The following is a 15,344-nucleotide window of genomic DNA, read 5'->3' as shown; positions in this document are numbered from 1 at the left end:
TAATGCAATTTCTTTTGTTTAAATGCTGATGGTTTCAGAGTCAGGTCTCGGTTGACATATACAAAAACATTAACTTTTAATTATAGGTCAAGAGACATTAAAGAAGCTGAGACATGTCTGAACTATTGCAAACTGTGTCTCGTCTTTCTGTTCCCTAAATGTCTCTGTGACTGTACTATTACCTCATTCCTTTTTCTGCTGATTTTCAGTTGTCTGTTAATATAAATTAGAAGTAAATAGTACAGGTATACAGACTAGTAATCCACTAAAAATTGAAGCCACAGAGCAATGAATATGAGGGCAGCAGCAATGTAAATTTCAAAAAAACACTAGGTATTTATAGGGGGTTTCACTTCCATTTTGACGGAATAAATGGTATTTTACACTCTATGCCATTCAGACCTCAATCTCTTTTCTGGCAAGCCAAGCTGTTCTTTTTGTGAATCATTCCTAAATCATTTATAACCAGGCCACTGCACCACTGACAACAGCACCTCTGAAGTCAGGTAGGGATTGTTAATTTGATACGAATTTTCTAAGCAGCTTTACCCTCTTTCTGTACACATCCATTAAAAATCCGGGAGGCGAAAATGAAGGTATTACTCACGCAACAAAAAAATTACGCTAAAAATCCCCGCAGTTTCAGATGAAGGACCAAAAGTTAGTTAGTACCAATTCTAGGCAGTGCAAAGAAATGAACCTATCCTTGACTTTTAATGTGGAAGATGAGGTTTTAGGGCTCCTGAAATGCGTCTGGCGGGGGGTGCAATCCGAGCGCACCCAAAGGCCCAGGCCTGCGGGACACAAGACCCAGGGCCCGCGCAGGACCCTGGGGACACAGCGAGGGGGAACATCAGAGCTTTTCGCATCATTTTTAGCTCTCCATCAAGGGTGACAATTGTCACGGGGAAAAAAAAGATTTATAAGTGACTTCCCTACCACGCGGAAAGGCTGCGCGTATCTATACATACAGACTGATACAAACTTTAGGGCTGGAAGCGCCTGTGGAGCGTTTCGGCCAGGCAGCGGGGGGGCCGCGGCGGCGGCGCCGTCTGCGGGGTCCGCCGGGCCCCTGTCGACTGCCGAGGGGGGTCACCAGCGGGGGCGGCGGCGGGGCCGCAGACCCCCGGGGCCGCTCGGGAAAGGGCCTGGGCCGACGGCACGGCACGGCACGGCACGGCACGGCACGGCACGGCACGGCACGGCACGGCACGGCACGGCACGGCACGGCACGGCAGGGGGGCGGCGGGGGCCCGGGGGCGGCGGCGGGCGCGCAGCTCCCGGGGCGCGGGCGGCTGCCGGGCTCGCCCCGCCTGGCGGGCGCCCTCCGCTCGCGGCCCCTGGCGGCCGGCGCGGGGAGCTGCCCGCGGCGCATGCGCCGGCTGCACGGAGCACGCACCGGAGCTGGGGGACAGCGAGCGGGGCGGCGGCAGCGCGGGGCCGGCGGCACTCGGCCACCCCGCCGCCCGCACACCGTCTCTCGGCGGATCCCCGCTCGGGCGGCAGCCGGTGAGTGCGGAGCAGCGCGGGCGGGCGGCGCTTCGCCGCCGTGGGGGCTCCTGCCACGTCCCGCGGGCTGGGCTGGGCTGGGCGGAGGGGCGCCGCGCGGCCGGCGGCGGAGAGCGGACCGGGCCGGGGTGTCCGGGAGCGGAGCGGGCGGCCGCGCCGCGGGGTGGGGGCCGGGACTGGCAGGCGGCGCCTTCTCGCCCACCTGGGGGAGCACCCGCAGGGACGGGGGCTGCCCCCCCCCCCCCCGCCCCGGGCGGGGGTCCGCGGGTGCCCCGGGCAGGGGAGGGGCTGCCGGGGGAGCGGCCGCGTGAGGGGCGCGCGGGGGGCGGGCGGCACGCGGCGCTGCCGGGCCGGGTGCGCGTGCGGCCGGGTCCCGCGCGGGGCTGCGCGCGGCGGGGCGGCCCGGCCCGGGAGCGGCGACAGGGCGAAGCGTTCCCGGCCCCGCCGCCCCCGAAACTTCTGCCAAGGGCTCGGTGCCGTTTGCAGTTCAGCCAGGGAAGAAAACGGTTTGGCTGTGTTTAACAAAGGAAAAGCGCTGCCGAGTTTCCTCTTTGAAAGAGGTTAGTGGTTGTCTCCAAAATGGGCAGCTAATAATTTTTTCTCTTAAGTTTTAAGAAGCACCACCACCAAACACAAACCCGCAAGGTAACACCACAACCATCTGAGGCTTTTATATTCCTGTTAGAACTTTTTTCACTTTTGGCAGCGTCACCCACAGACTATCAGATCTGCAGTAGCCGGGGCAGTTGCTGCAGCTGAAGCTTTAGGGTGCTGAGTGTGGGTAGGTGTATTGGGGCTGTGAGCCTGATTCTTCACGGATGGACTTCTTCTAGGCTTAATGCTGACAAGGGAACAATTTATTCATATCCGCCGGGAAGAGGAGGGGTGCAGGGAGCCTCAGTGTCATCGCAGTTGAAGCTGGGATTGCATGGTACATTGGGTGAGGGGTGAAAGAGCAAGCAGTGGCTAGCTTTGTTGGGAACAAAATGAAGAGGAATGGAGCCAGTGAGTGAAGGGAGGACTATAAGCAAATGAGGACACCTGAAAGAATCTCAAGTTTTCATAACCTCATTGTCATAAATAAGTCTGGGGAGAGAAGAGCGACAGTTATGCTCTAGATTAAAATCAGCATTTCAAATTTATTATTATTATAGGCTGGCACAGAAAAAATAACTAGTTGTGCTTTCTTTGCAGCCTTGCTGCTTGTTACTACCTTCTGTACCGTCTTCTCCCCGTGCTGGCACTGTTGTTTATACAGCAGTGGGGTAAAGTGGCACAGAGTATTACCCACTGATTCACACTAATCTTTTAAACATTTTTTCTGATTAACCTAGTTAATACTCACGTCTGGTTCTCTGCATTGCCATAGGGATGCCTTTGCTAGCTCAAGAAAGATGTGTGATGGGGAGGGAAAGAATTGTATCTTTTTGGTATATAAATGAAGAGGTGTGTATGTAAAAGCACTGGGTTTTTTTCCGTGTGTATACACATAGGCACGCACACACCTGTGTAAAGGGATTGTGCAACTGCAGCATTGCTCATTCTGGGTCTTGTGTTGAACAGAGGGAGTGCCATTGATAAAGCGGTTGTGGGGGAGATTTACAAGTGTGGGAAGTGACTAGCAGTCTGAGTAGACATATCCAGTAAGGGTGAGTTTGCAATAATTCTTGGTGAAGCGGGGAGTGAGACTAGAAGCCAGAAAAGAGGGGATGGAGATTTCCTTTGCGGAAGTACTGCGCAGAAACGGAGTGAGACATTTTACTCATCTGTTCAGCCATCTCACTTCATTCCCTTTTAGACAAGAACATTTTGCTTTCCAAAACAGATTAGGATAGAGCCTGGGATTCCTGAGTATTTCTGTTTTCTTGGAATTAGCTAATATCAGGAAATCACCAGGCAAAATATGAATTATCCCTTTCTCATGCAAGTTCATCCAGAAATCCGCATCCAACTAGTGCTGCAAGATAATGTATAAGGTGAAATTGCAAAGCATTGCATCTGGTTACAACACGGACACGTGTTGAGATTCTAATATGGTGGCATCAGTTTTCTTTTGTTAGAAGTGGATAGTTACACGCAGAGTAACTATACTTATATTGTCATTTCCACAAGCACTCACAAATGAAGAAGAGACTGATTTTTTTTTTTAGTTAGCTTTAATTCAGCCTCTTCATACATTTAGGTTGAGCTACAGTTTCTGTTAAGTAGTAACGTCCTTGTTGCATAAAAAAGTCCTGCTATACTCAAGATATTAAAGAGATGAAGTATTTTGGTCTTATTCTCTTTATTTTGGCTGTGTGACATTAAGACTTATTTTCTGAACGTGACTCAATCTGTGTTCCAATTCTACTTTGACTATGGAATTATAAATTTGTGTCCTCTGTTGTGTTTTATTACTTTAATATCTTGGTGCTTGTCAAACACACGCACAGAGACACCCCTTAACTGAGAGAGCTCTCCTAAGACAAAGAAATAATCATCCTTCCAATCCACATGAAGAATAAAAGATAAAACTATGGAGATCAAATTTGGTTCAGGTAGGTTATAGGGGTTTTTTTCAGGGTGTTGAGTTCAGTGTCCTGATTTATATTAAGTGCAGAGGTGCAAATAAATTGACTATCTGGTCTAAGTTTATGCTAAAAGTGCAAATCAAGCACTCACATTTTGGGAGAGGCACACCTAAAATAAAATGCATGTACTTAGTGTCCACTTTGAAACAGTATTTTGAAATAATTTATCTAGAGTCGTGAACCAATTCTGTGGCAAAAGCAGGGATAAAATGCACTTCAGGACAGTGCTAACTTATTTTAGGCCACAGGATTGCGAACCGTTTTGGTTTGCCGTGTCATTTTAAACAGCTCCCTCTTCCTATGATGCTCTTGTCCATTATTTTGTCCTGCCTGTTTCTGTGACTTCACTCACTTGTGATAGCGTAAGCATTTACATATCCATCTAGTGATGTGGATCATGGAATTAATCAAGTTGGGAAAAAAAAATAAATCTGTCTGACTTTTGACTCTTACCTGGATCTTATAAGCAGCTGGATGAGCAGAACAAGAGATGTGGTTGGTACCACTTACCCCCAGTATGAGTACTGGGAAAAACCTAAGCTATTTTGCCCCTCCACTTCCCTCTTCCATTAATCCCATAAATCTTATATGCTTCGTTTCTTCCCATTTATTCAACAAATGACACCAGATTCCTATAGGCAAGAATTTTATTTTTGTGCACTGTCCTGTTGAGAGCTGTTGCTTCCGGTTTCTCTGCTCAGTTCTGAACTTCTCTGCTGCTTTTTGTCTTGCGCTTTCATGAATTCCTATCAGCTGTGTTTCCAGGATGCTGTCTTTCTCTGGCTCGTGTTTCTTTAATGTTTGGTTTTGGGGTTTTTTTCTTCAGCTTCCAAAGACAATCTACTTTCTCCCCCCGTCCCCATCCTTTGCTTCCTCTCCTCTTCCACATTATAAACAAAAGCACTTGCAATGCTCAGTAGAGAACAATACAGAACTGACAAGGGAGTAGATTAAATGACCTAATGTCTAATATCCGTTCTCAGGCTAGCTATTTTTGTTTGAGTTCAGATGTCAGTAACTGTTGGACCTTTTGAAATCTAATCGGACCATACCCAGCCCTTTCCTTGTTTACCTTTGTTTTCTGTACTGATAAAGTACAGATAAAGTACTGATAAAGTTAAGTAAAACTTGATATACATTTGTGAGGTCTGAAATATGCTTAGCCCATTCTCTTATTGCCAACAGTTTTGATGGTACTGATTATCAAGTGATCTGTGTTTTAATCAAGGTTGCTGAATACTATTATTAAAATAGCTACGTTTCAAAAGTAAAGCCTGTCTTCATACTGGAAGTTAAAGAAATTCCATACTAACTACCTAAAATCACACCGTATGTTTTGGCTTTCTAAGGAAACACACTTGTTGAAAGCTATTTTATGTGTATTTCAAGCTGTCACTTATTTTTAATGATAGATAATAATTATGTAAAATATCTTTCACATTTTATAAAAGTTTGGCATCTGTTCAGATGTGTAAGTTCAGACAAAAAAACATATTTGCACAGCCCAACATATAGGAGTTAGCATTCAGGGCTAGCTAAGACTCCTGGACAATATAGTAGCACAAGAAGTGTTACCTGTTTTCAAACTAAGAATGCTGCTTTGTGTAATTAATTTTTTTTTTTTTTAAAGTAGGTGTCTTTACCATGGGGGAGAAACAGACTATCCTGCAATTGCACCTTGAAAGTCTGAGATCGATTGCTCTCATTTTACACATTACATTGTGCTGTGTACCTACTCAGTGGAGTGTTACTTTCAAAGCGTTTGAATCAACTTCTCATGTTGCTTCTGAAATGACTTTTGAAAGTTGGCATCTCGTTTTAAGATCAGCCGTTCAACATACTTTCAGATTTTCAATGTAATGCTCAGTCTGCACCAATATGATTACTCCAACAGTGGTCAGATGAAGTGAGACTGAATTCCAGAAAGAGACTGTGTGAGAGTTAGTGTTGGAATAGTTCATCGCAGATAAAACTTCTTAATCCTGGTGAAGTATTCATTTTGTTGCCTAAAACTGCAGAACTTCTATGTTTGCCAAGACTCTAGGGTAGGTAAGATTTTTTTTGTTTATGCCAAGTTGTTATACTCTATTGCTGTAATTCTGGATGGTCCTGTTTTGCTGAACTCATTATTTTCCTGTAGTATAAGAATGAATGCCACAGACTGGTTTCAAGAGTCACTTTACAGTGATTCCTTATTAAATCCATATTGCTAAATTAACTGTTTAATATACCTGTCTAAACTAAATACAGCCATTTACTACTAGGTAAATGTTTGCTACTAGGCATAGAAGAAAGATTCCTTTTTGGCTCAAAAAGTGTGAATTTGTTAGCTCGCTGGTGTAAGGCAGTTTAGGGGAATGCTACCAGGAAAATTCAGAAACAGTGACTTCATCAGATGAGAACTTTTGCACCTGCCTGTGCCTCCAGGTTTATCAGTGTGATATTTACTGACGTTGTGTGTATTCTCCAGCTTTTATCGGCAGAGTATTACTCTTCAAACTATTTGCTAAATAAAGCTGGGAGGATAAGCAATTTTCTGTTCATCTTTCTGTCCCTGGTCTTCATTCTTGTGGCTATGGGGAAGGGTTGAATGAAGTCTCAATAGCAGAATTATTAGCTAACTCTCTTGCCTGTCTTCCTGTAGATTTCCCCTGTGGCAGCTGAAATTAGCACAGCTCGTGATGTTTTATTTCACTACTGCTGAGCAGTTCCGAGTACCAGTAATGAAATGGACTCACTGTACTACTTTCTGTTTGCTACTATTGGTTATCAGAGCTGTGGGCAGCAGCAAAGTAAAGTCATGGCTTCTTGAGTGTGTGGCTTTGAAAGCAGCTTAACTGATGTAAGCTTGTCCTGCTGGCTGAAAGCAAGAGTTCCTGCTTTTCCCCTCCATCCTTGCTAGGTTTTGCATTTTGACTGTTCCCTTGTGCTGGCACTAGCACACTTAATGCTGTGCAGTCAATGAACCGGGAAGCTGATTTGTTTTAAAATTAAACCAGTCAAACTAAAACAAGCATACTGACACACGCACACAAAAGGCTTTCCACTGGGCTACCTCTGGCTGGCCTTGGGAGCTACCAGCCAGACCTTGTATTGCCTCAAGGGAGGGAGTGGGACTACGTGGCTGTGTGTGAGGGACTACCTACCTACTCGGACTCAGACAGCAGCTTTAGCTGGGATTGCTTTAAGTGCTGACTGAAACTACCAGTGAAGCAGCAGCGTATCAGTATCTTTTTCTGCTGGCTTCTTTGAAGAACAGCAGCAAACTGCTCAAGGGGGAAGGTATGAGGAAGTCCCTCAAGAGGGCCAAGAACCTGGTGAACAGATCTTGGGATCAAACTCAGAAGAAAGGTGAACAAACTCACCTTTTATGGAGAGGACACTTAAGATGAACCGTAAACTTGTGCCCAACTGCAAGATCATCAGATCTGCAGTTATCTCAGAAAAACTGAAATATCAAAGCACTTTCACTGTGACCATTCTTTAGGAACTCTTGGCAAAGGTTTGATCAAAGTTTTCATCTCAATGTAAGAAATACATTTTTTTACAGTGGGAACAGTCATTCAATGGAACAACCCCTGCAGGGACATGGTGAAGTCCCCATCACTGGAGGGTTTTCGTGATGTGAATGGACAGCGTGCTAGATAACCTCATCTGGGCTCCCTTTCCCATGAAAAGTTGGACCAGACAATCTTTTAAGGTTCCCCCAACCTGGGCTGCAATATGGTTCTGTGAATATTTTGTGGGGATGAAGTGATCTATACCAGAAATATAAAAGGTAGAGATACACCTGTTGGTGGACAGCATGTCTAGGAAGGTTCTCCAATGACTTCTGCAATGTATTAATATATAAATGAATACAACAGAATTACCAGATTTAAAAAGTATCAGTGATATCTGTGTTTGTATTGGAAGATGCCTCTCCTCTTTCACATTCTTGAGGTGCTGCATTCCGGGGGGTAAGGGACACCCTTTAAATCTTTTAAATTGTTCCCATCTTAGCCATGTTAGATCCTGTAGAGGATCTTTCAGATGTGAATGAAGTTTTCAAAAAATAACTTTATTTTAATTCTGTGTATGCTTTTGACACAACTAAGATAAATTATATCTTCAGTTACAATTAATTGCACATGAATTTGACACATTAATTTGGCACGTCAGTGTTAGGAACTCAATATATGTAAAATTTTTCTTGCCTTGGATCTTTTAAAACTGATTTCTAAAGCTTAAATCCTTCTGAATTGTTTTGTGACATAGTTTTTTGTGCTTCCTACTCACAGGCAGAACAGATTATCTAGTGTTTTCACAGTGCTGTAAATTGTGGAAAACTTCATAAGTATGTGTTTATACTGGTAGTTTTGTGACTGCTGAAACTCGTGCAGCTTCTTTTCATATGGATTTATGCTGTGTGATTGATCAGTTACAAGCTGTAACTTAAAGCTTTATTGTGGTAATTATTGCTTCAGAAATGACACATTTTAATTAGACATTAATTTGTCTTCCAGTTTTTTCTCATGTTACAATGTTCAGAATGCCTCCATCCTGTATACTAGTGTGCTTTCTTTAGGAAAACTTCCATGAATTTAAGGCTTCTGCTGTTCTGTAGTAGTTGGTTAGAAGGGACCGATGAGTAAAATTGTTGGATTCGAGAGCAAAGGGGTAGGGCAGGAGATTGATGTCAGCGGGAGGGGTGTGAAATTGTAGTGCAGAGCTCAGAACTCCCGTCAGCCCACATCAGGGGTTCTAATGCCCAGTAAAGGGTGCGTAGTGGTGGTGGGAAGGAATGAGAAATTCCTTGATTCCTCTTTAAGGCTGAAGCCAGAACATCATGTTTTACTATACTGCAAACATACAGATCAGCTGGAGTACTTTTCTGCATAAGTTTGTTCAATTCCTACTTAGAAAAAATCAAGTGTAATGCTGTAAAAGGCAGCCATAATGAGTGCATCTTAATGTATTTGGAAATTTGGGTAAAGCTGATGCGAGGGGAAGATGAGCATGGGTGTTGAGAGAGGGAAATAGCAGTATTTTTAAAAAATCTTGGGTGTTTTTTTTCCTTGTTTGTAGGGCTGTTTACCCTTCTGTTTTACTAAGGAGTATGACTGCAGCTCTTCTGGGGATTCTGGTGGCGTACATCTTTCTCTATGCTCTTTTCTGCACTCTTTATGCAGTTTCCCAGTGTAACAGAAAACTTCCTAAAAATCTTTGAAGAGGTTGTGCCTCATTATCTTTTACCTAGTTACCATATAATTCAATAAGATGAAATACATATTTATGACTCTTCTGTCACTTCTGTGCAATTTGATTTTTGGTTGACTGGAAAATCCCATTAAAACATGCTCTGAAATGCTGTCACGTGCCTTGCTTCAGGGAAGAACAGGCAGGGTGGAAACTTGTATTAAAACATGCTGACAACGCGTAAATATTTGGAAGAGAAGGATTTGTTTGCACATTTCTCTAGCTTTGTTTAGCACTTCACAAAGAAATTACTTCTTACTGTTTTCTGACTAATTTTTCTAAATTAAATGAGGTGTAAGTCATTGGCTTCCCAAACAAGGGCTAACTCCAGTTTCTGTGCAGAGCAGAATATTTGCCTCACCTTTGCCTCATCACAGAAAAGCTAAATAAACTTTATGAAGTAATAGGCTTATGTTTGTTATAAAATTATTGCATGCAAAACAAAGATGCCAATGTGAAATTATCCAGGTTTCTTTTGGTTACAAAAATGCACATTCTGAGATCTAGAATATTTTGGGGATAATAGTTGCTTGAAAAACACTGGTAGTTTAGAGGGAAACTGATTTGATATATATATTTTTTTTAATAACTATTGCTCTCTACACTTCACAATATTGTAACAATTTCAAGAAAGACTTCAGTGAGTTGAGGATGATCTTTTTCAAATGTATAGAACTGTCAGGTCATTATTTTTTTTCTGTGAAAAGGGGAGCCTTAAATTACCCAATACAGACTGAAACAGTGGAGGCTGGATTTTGTACAGCCAGTTTGTGTTATTGGAAGATCCATAAAGGTATTATTGGTGACATTTGGGTCATGTTTTTGCTTTGTAAGGTGTGTTGGGGAAGAAAATACCTGTAAGAGTTTCAAAGCAGGAAAATCAGCGTATTTTTAGCTTTGATCTTGTGATCTTTTCAGAGTGGACAAACACTGTACCTGCAATGAAATTATGTTCTTGTGAATGGATTGTGCCCAGGTACTGTTGCTTGGCCCATCTGTCTCGTGCCTAGAGAGGTCTAACCTAAAGTAAAAGTAGTACTCTTTCTTTTTTTTTTCTTTTTTCCTTTTGTTTTTTCCCCTCCCTTACCTGACCCATAAATACTTTCAAAAGGCAGACAGCACTGTTACAGTGTACTTTCTACTTATGGTGAGTGTTTTGGTGTTTTGATTTGGGAGCAGAGGGGAGATCCAGAGCCGAATGAAAAAGGGGGATTGTAGACAGTGAGTAGAATTCATGAAAGAGACCACTTGCCATCTATCAATTCTATGTTATGTGCTAGTACTTACTCCTCTGGTCCTAATCCAATTTTAAAACACTTTGGAGAGGAACTAGATATAGTTATTCATCCATACTGGGCACTGGACTGCTTCCCACCTTTCATAGCCAGTATGAAAAGAAAAGGTGTATGTGGTGTCTTGTATGTGTATACTTTCTTTGAAAAATTGTGTATACTAAAATCTGAAGGTCAGATGGCTCCTGAACTTCTAGCAAATGATTGAAACTTCTTGAAAATTATGTATGGCCACAAACTGTAGAATATGCTAAACTAGGTATTAACAATGTGAAGGTTGTTAGAAGCTAAATGGTTAGCCATTTTAGCATTGTTGGAAGGTAAGTGGCTGGCCGTTCTAGCATACTGGAGAACGTGTCAGACCTGCTATACCAAAAGGTCAGCCTGGCATTGTGTGTTGTGCCAGCAGCTGGCAGGAGATGATACAGGGAAGAGTCTTAGAGCAGAGCATGGACAGTGAGCCTTCCCCAGTGAAGTCATGGTTATCAGTAGATTGGAAACTATATGGGGTAGAGGATACATCTGGAGAATCATGTTACATTAATTACCTCTCCCTCATCTATTGATTTCCTTTCTGTTTTTTAAACCTATTTCTACTTTTGTCCTAAACAGCACCAAGTTCTGTAACTTGGGCACTATGCAAAAATTCAGGTCCTTTTATTTACATCTAGGTCAGCTTAGGTCAGTAGGTACCTTCCTGTTTCTCATGTTACGAGAAAAAATACTTAACTGTGATGTGTTTATCTTCTCTCCTCTGGTCACGAGGTATATAGTCAAAAGACCAACTTAGCCAGACAGACTGTGATCAGCTGATGATCAGCTTAGATCAGCTAAATATCTGCCTTCTCTGAACTGAGTCATTTGTTATACAGTGATTATTTAAACACAAAGGATTTTTTCCTTTCTTTTTCTTTTTTTTTTTCAAATAAAAGCAGCGTGTAATTTTTAATCCATGTACAATCCAGTTTCCAACTGTAGTTGAGAGCTTCTGAGTAAAAGTTCCTCAATTTGTCTGTAAGGCATCAGAAGATGGTCTGAACTGCAAAATGAGAGTTGGCTTGTTCCTAATTTACAAGACATATACAAACGTTTCATTTGTATGAAAACGGGGACAAAATAGGGGAGGAAAATAAAATGAATGCACATTCAAAGCTTCTTCAAATTTAGGGAGGCTGTGAGTGAAAACATGCTATGAAGAAAACAGTCCATAGCAATTCTGATACAGTTTATGGGTGGTTTTTTTTTTTCTTGAAAAGAGCTAGCAGGTGCATTGATTGGTTTATCTTACTATGCATTTTTTTAAAAATACGTGATTGCTGTTGAATAAGCAGCTGTCACTTTGCTAGTATAATACAAGAATTTATCAATGCATTATTTAAAACTTCAGCCACCTGTAAATGCAAGGCATAAGGATCGTAATGTAGTTTCTGTGGCTTATTGTGTGTTGACTTTCTGTTCTTTAAAAGCTGGTGACATTTTTGAGAGGAAGTTACTGAAAATATTGATAAAGGTGATCATAAACTGGATGTTAATTTTGTAGTCTGTAATTGCAAGGTTTCCATTCTTTGGGTGCGTGTTCGGGGAGAATGTGCTTTTTTGTTTGTGGAGTTTTCTGGGGGAAGTAAGGGACAACTAGGTTGTCTCCTAGTTCCCAAATTAGATAGATACGGGTTTTTTTCTGGTGTTTCTGAGCAAGCACTCTGTGATTTCAGGTTTTTAGGTCTTAGATTAGGCCCTTTGGTGTCATGTGTATTAGCAGTATTTGATTGCCACAGTAAGAACACAACATTTGAAGACAGGAGACAAGGAAACAGACTGCTTCAGAAATTTGTTTCACTGTCGCGAGGTTTTTTGTTTCTGGGTTGGGTTTTTTTGTTTGTTTGGTTTGTTTTTTTGCTTGAGGGAGAGGCTCATGTTAACTCTGTTTTTGTCACTTTGTCAAAGTAATTTTGTAGCTCCACAGGAAATCACTGTCACCCTGTAACAACCTTTGTTTCTTTGCTGAGGAATCATTTATCCAGAGCTTCCTTCCTCACAGTTTCTCTACTACTTTGAACGTAGTCTATACGGTATGTCTCGAGCGTATGTGCAGTAGCATTTTGGTTCGATTAGGACTATGCTTTGGAAGCAAAACTGCCAACTGTCAGCACCTACTGTGCTTTGATTTGTGTTGCAGAATCATTTCAAAGCGTGCAGACTGAATTACTTTTGGATGGAAGTAAACTGGAAGATACGCTCCAAGAGCATACCTGTTGCACTCCTACTGCCGCACAGCGGTCAGCTCAGGGATCGGATTAGAGCTACCCCAAAGTAGAATTCTCGGTATGTGTGTTAAAGTTGTGTCCTCAGCACTAACGCTTTTGTTCTTCAGACTCACTGCTATTGCTCTGCATTCCTGGCCAATGCGAGTATAGTCATGGATAGAGTTAAATATAATGCACTTAGAGGTGATTATTCATGAGTGCTGTACTTGCTTTAGATAGAGTCCAGCCATTCAAGCCTAAGTTAGAATAGATAATATCAAAGTGGTTGACAACTTAAGTTTGATTTAGAAGCTGACAACTAAACAGTAATTAGGTCGGCAAGCACCAGAGCTATAACGAAGCTGTTTTTCTGTTTCTGTTACTTTTTTGCCCTTTCCTACTTTATTAATCTGAGTTCTCCTCCCCTCTCTAACATGCTTATTCTTGTGACCTAGTTGCTAACCCTAATCACCAGACTGTTCTGACATCCTTTACATGGTGACTGTGCTCTTTCCCTATTTTCATTTCTTCATTTTTGTTTGACTTACCAGCTTGCAAAGGCTGTGGTTGGTCTTGAGCATGGTGTATGCTTTCTGACTACCTACATTCTGCCAACAAAAATGGATAATGATTTACAGCTGCCAAAGGCACCATGCTTCCTGCGATACCACTACAATTGCTAAACAGTGTCTTTACTTCAGTGGAGAACGTTAGTGGGTTTTCTCTGTTCTTCTTGGTCATTGATTTTTGCGGAAGACTTATGGTAGTACAGAAGACGAAATCTCAGTGTCAGATTTAGTTAACAGGTATTGGGGAGCAGGAACACAGAAAGTAGAATGGATAAGTAATACAGTATCGTTAGTTTTGTGTCCAGACAAAATCAGGATAAGAACACATCCTGTTGTGAAAGGCTTTATGTAATTGTTCACTGTTCCCACATGAAAAAGGAGGAGAAGGATTGGTTACTGTTATGTCAATGCTTAATGGATTATCAAATGAAATATTCCAAATTTGAATTCCCAAAGTACAGCGATACTGTCTAACCTAAAGCAATACCTTTTAACAGCAGCTTACAAGAAGTCAGAGGTGTCTGAAATGCTGCTGTGTAGGCTGCTCAGAAAGGCCATGGTCTTGAGGATTTGTGTAATTCTGGTTTCAATACAGATGTTACACAAGTGTTCAGTTATGCCTCCCAGGAACTGCCCCATAGGGTCCCCGTGCACTTCAAAACCATGAAACCCACCAAAATCCTCCCTTGCCAAAGGGAGATGATTACTCCTCCTCCCAGATGGCCTACTCACCACCAGAACATGTATCAGGAGATTGTTCTTGTTCAGTTTTGAAGGGGAGGGGAAGGAACAGATTGCTTATGGCAACTCCCTCTTTGAAGTAGGGGAGCCTGGAAGTAACCAGAGAATAACCAGCTCAAATAGTGTCACAGTTCTAAAACAACAAAGAATGCTAAGTAATGAAGGGGTAATGAAATTGAGGCAGAAGCTTGGACTTCAGTCTCGGCCAGCTTAAGTTTTGTCTGGCTGCAGTCCTGAGGAACCAGCTTCTCTCTGTGAACAGGGCAGTGTTCGAGAATTGTACGCGGCGTGCTAGCTCTGTAAGTAATTCTGTATTTTATTGGTTTTAAGACGTAATGGCAGCCTGCTAAGTACAGATTTCTCTTAGTAAAATGGTCTGTGGTTTCATGTCAGTGTTGCAAAATTAATGATAATGTTTCGTAATGCTATGATTGGATAGCCTCTATGAAGCAGAGGGTTTTTTTCAGTTCTCTATTTAACTCTTGTCCTTGTCCTGTGTAGTCTTAGGTAGGACAAATCTTTTGTGACCTTGTTGAGTAGTTTTGAAAGTATTCCATCCCTCTTTATTCCCACCCAAATTCCCTGGACAACCTTGCTGTTGCAAGAAACCAAACTTAATAAATACAGGCTTCTCCCATGTCCTTAAACTATGGACTACCTGTTCAGAATTCATGTAAATTCTTTTGTGCACTGTTCCTGGGAATAAATGTCATTTGAAACAGGTTATAATAAGTAAAATTGTAGTCTTCTGTAATTTTTTTTTTCAAGGATGTGAAAGATGCATGTGGTGGGACTGGAATTTTTAGGTAGGCATATAACACGTTTTGAATAAACGGCAGTCAGATAGCTATCATCTGTGTTCCTGTGTAATTATTTAATGTTTTCATTTTTCTTCTAAACAAACCTCCCACAGGAGTGTTTCAGTTGTTGCATTGCACCTGGTGTGGGGCTAGAGTCTAGGAAAGGAATGTTTATTTTTAGACTGAACATCTAATGATGTTTTAGTTGGTGTCCCTTGAAGGTACCTGCTTTCATAAAAAGCTTCAGAATAACCTGAATATTTATAACATTAAAAAATTGTGTAGCTCTTTGTGGTAAATTGCATCCTGGTGGTCTCATTAATTGTACAGATTACAAAGCTAAAATTAAACACCTGTATCCCTTGTTAGAGTTGTATTGCAG

At 42.2% G+C, this 15,344-nt stretch overlaps 1 protein-coding gene across 2 annotated transcripts in view; it reads left to right on the top strand.

Moving 5' to 3' along the window:
- Window positions 1-1,425: 1,425 nt before the first annotated feature.
- The window catches only part of PRRG1 (proline rich and Gla domain 1), a 35,108-nt gene continuing 21,189 nt past the window's right edge, over window positions 1,426-15,344 (top strand). For both annotated transcript variants that reach the window (XM_056328748.1, XM_056328749.1), the window contains exon 1: window positions 1,426-1,509. The gene's annotated coding sequence lies outside the window, so the exon portion shown is untranslated. The remainder of the gene's footprint in view (window positions 1,510-15,344) is intronic.

This window comes from Falco biarmicus, chromosome 2 (genome assembly GCF_023638135.1).
Source record: "Falco biarmicus isolate bFalBia1 chromosome 2, bFalBia1.pri, whole genome shotgun sequence".
In the NCBI taxonomy this organism is placed as follows: Eukaryota; Metazoa; Chordata; class Aves; order Falconiformes; family Falconidae; genus Falco; species Falco biarmicus.
This window is presented reverse-complemented; position numbering and strand designations above follow the sequence as displayed.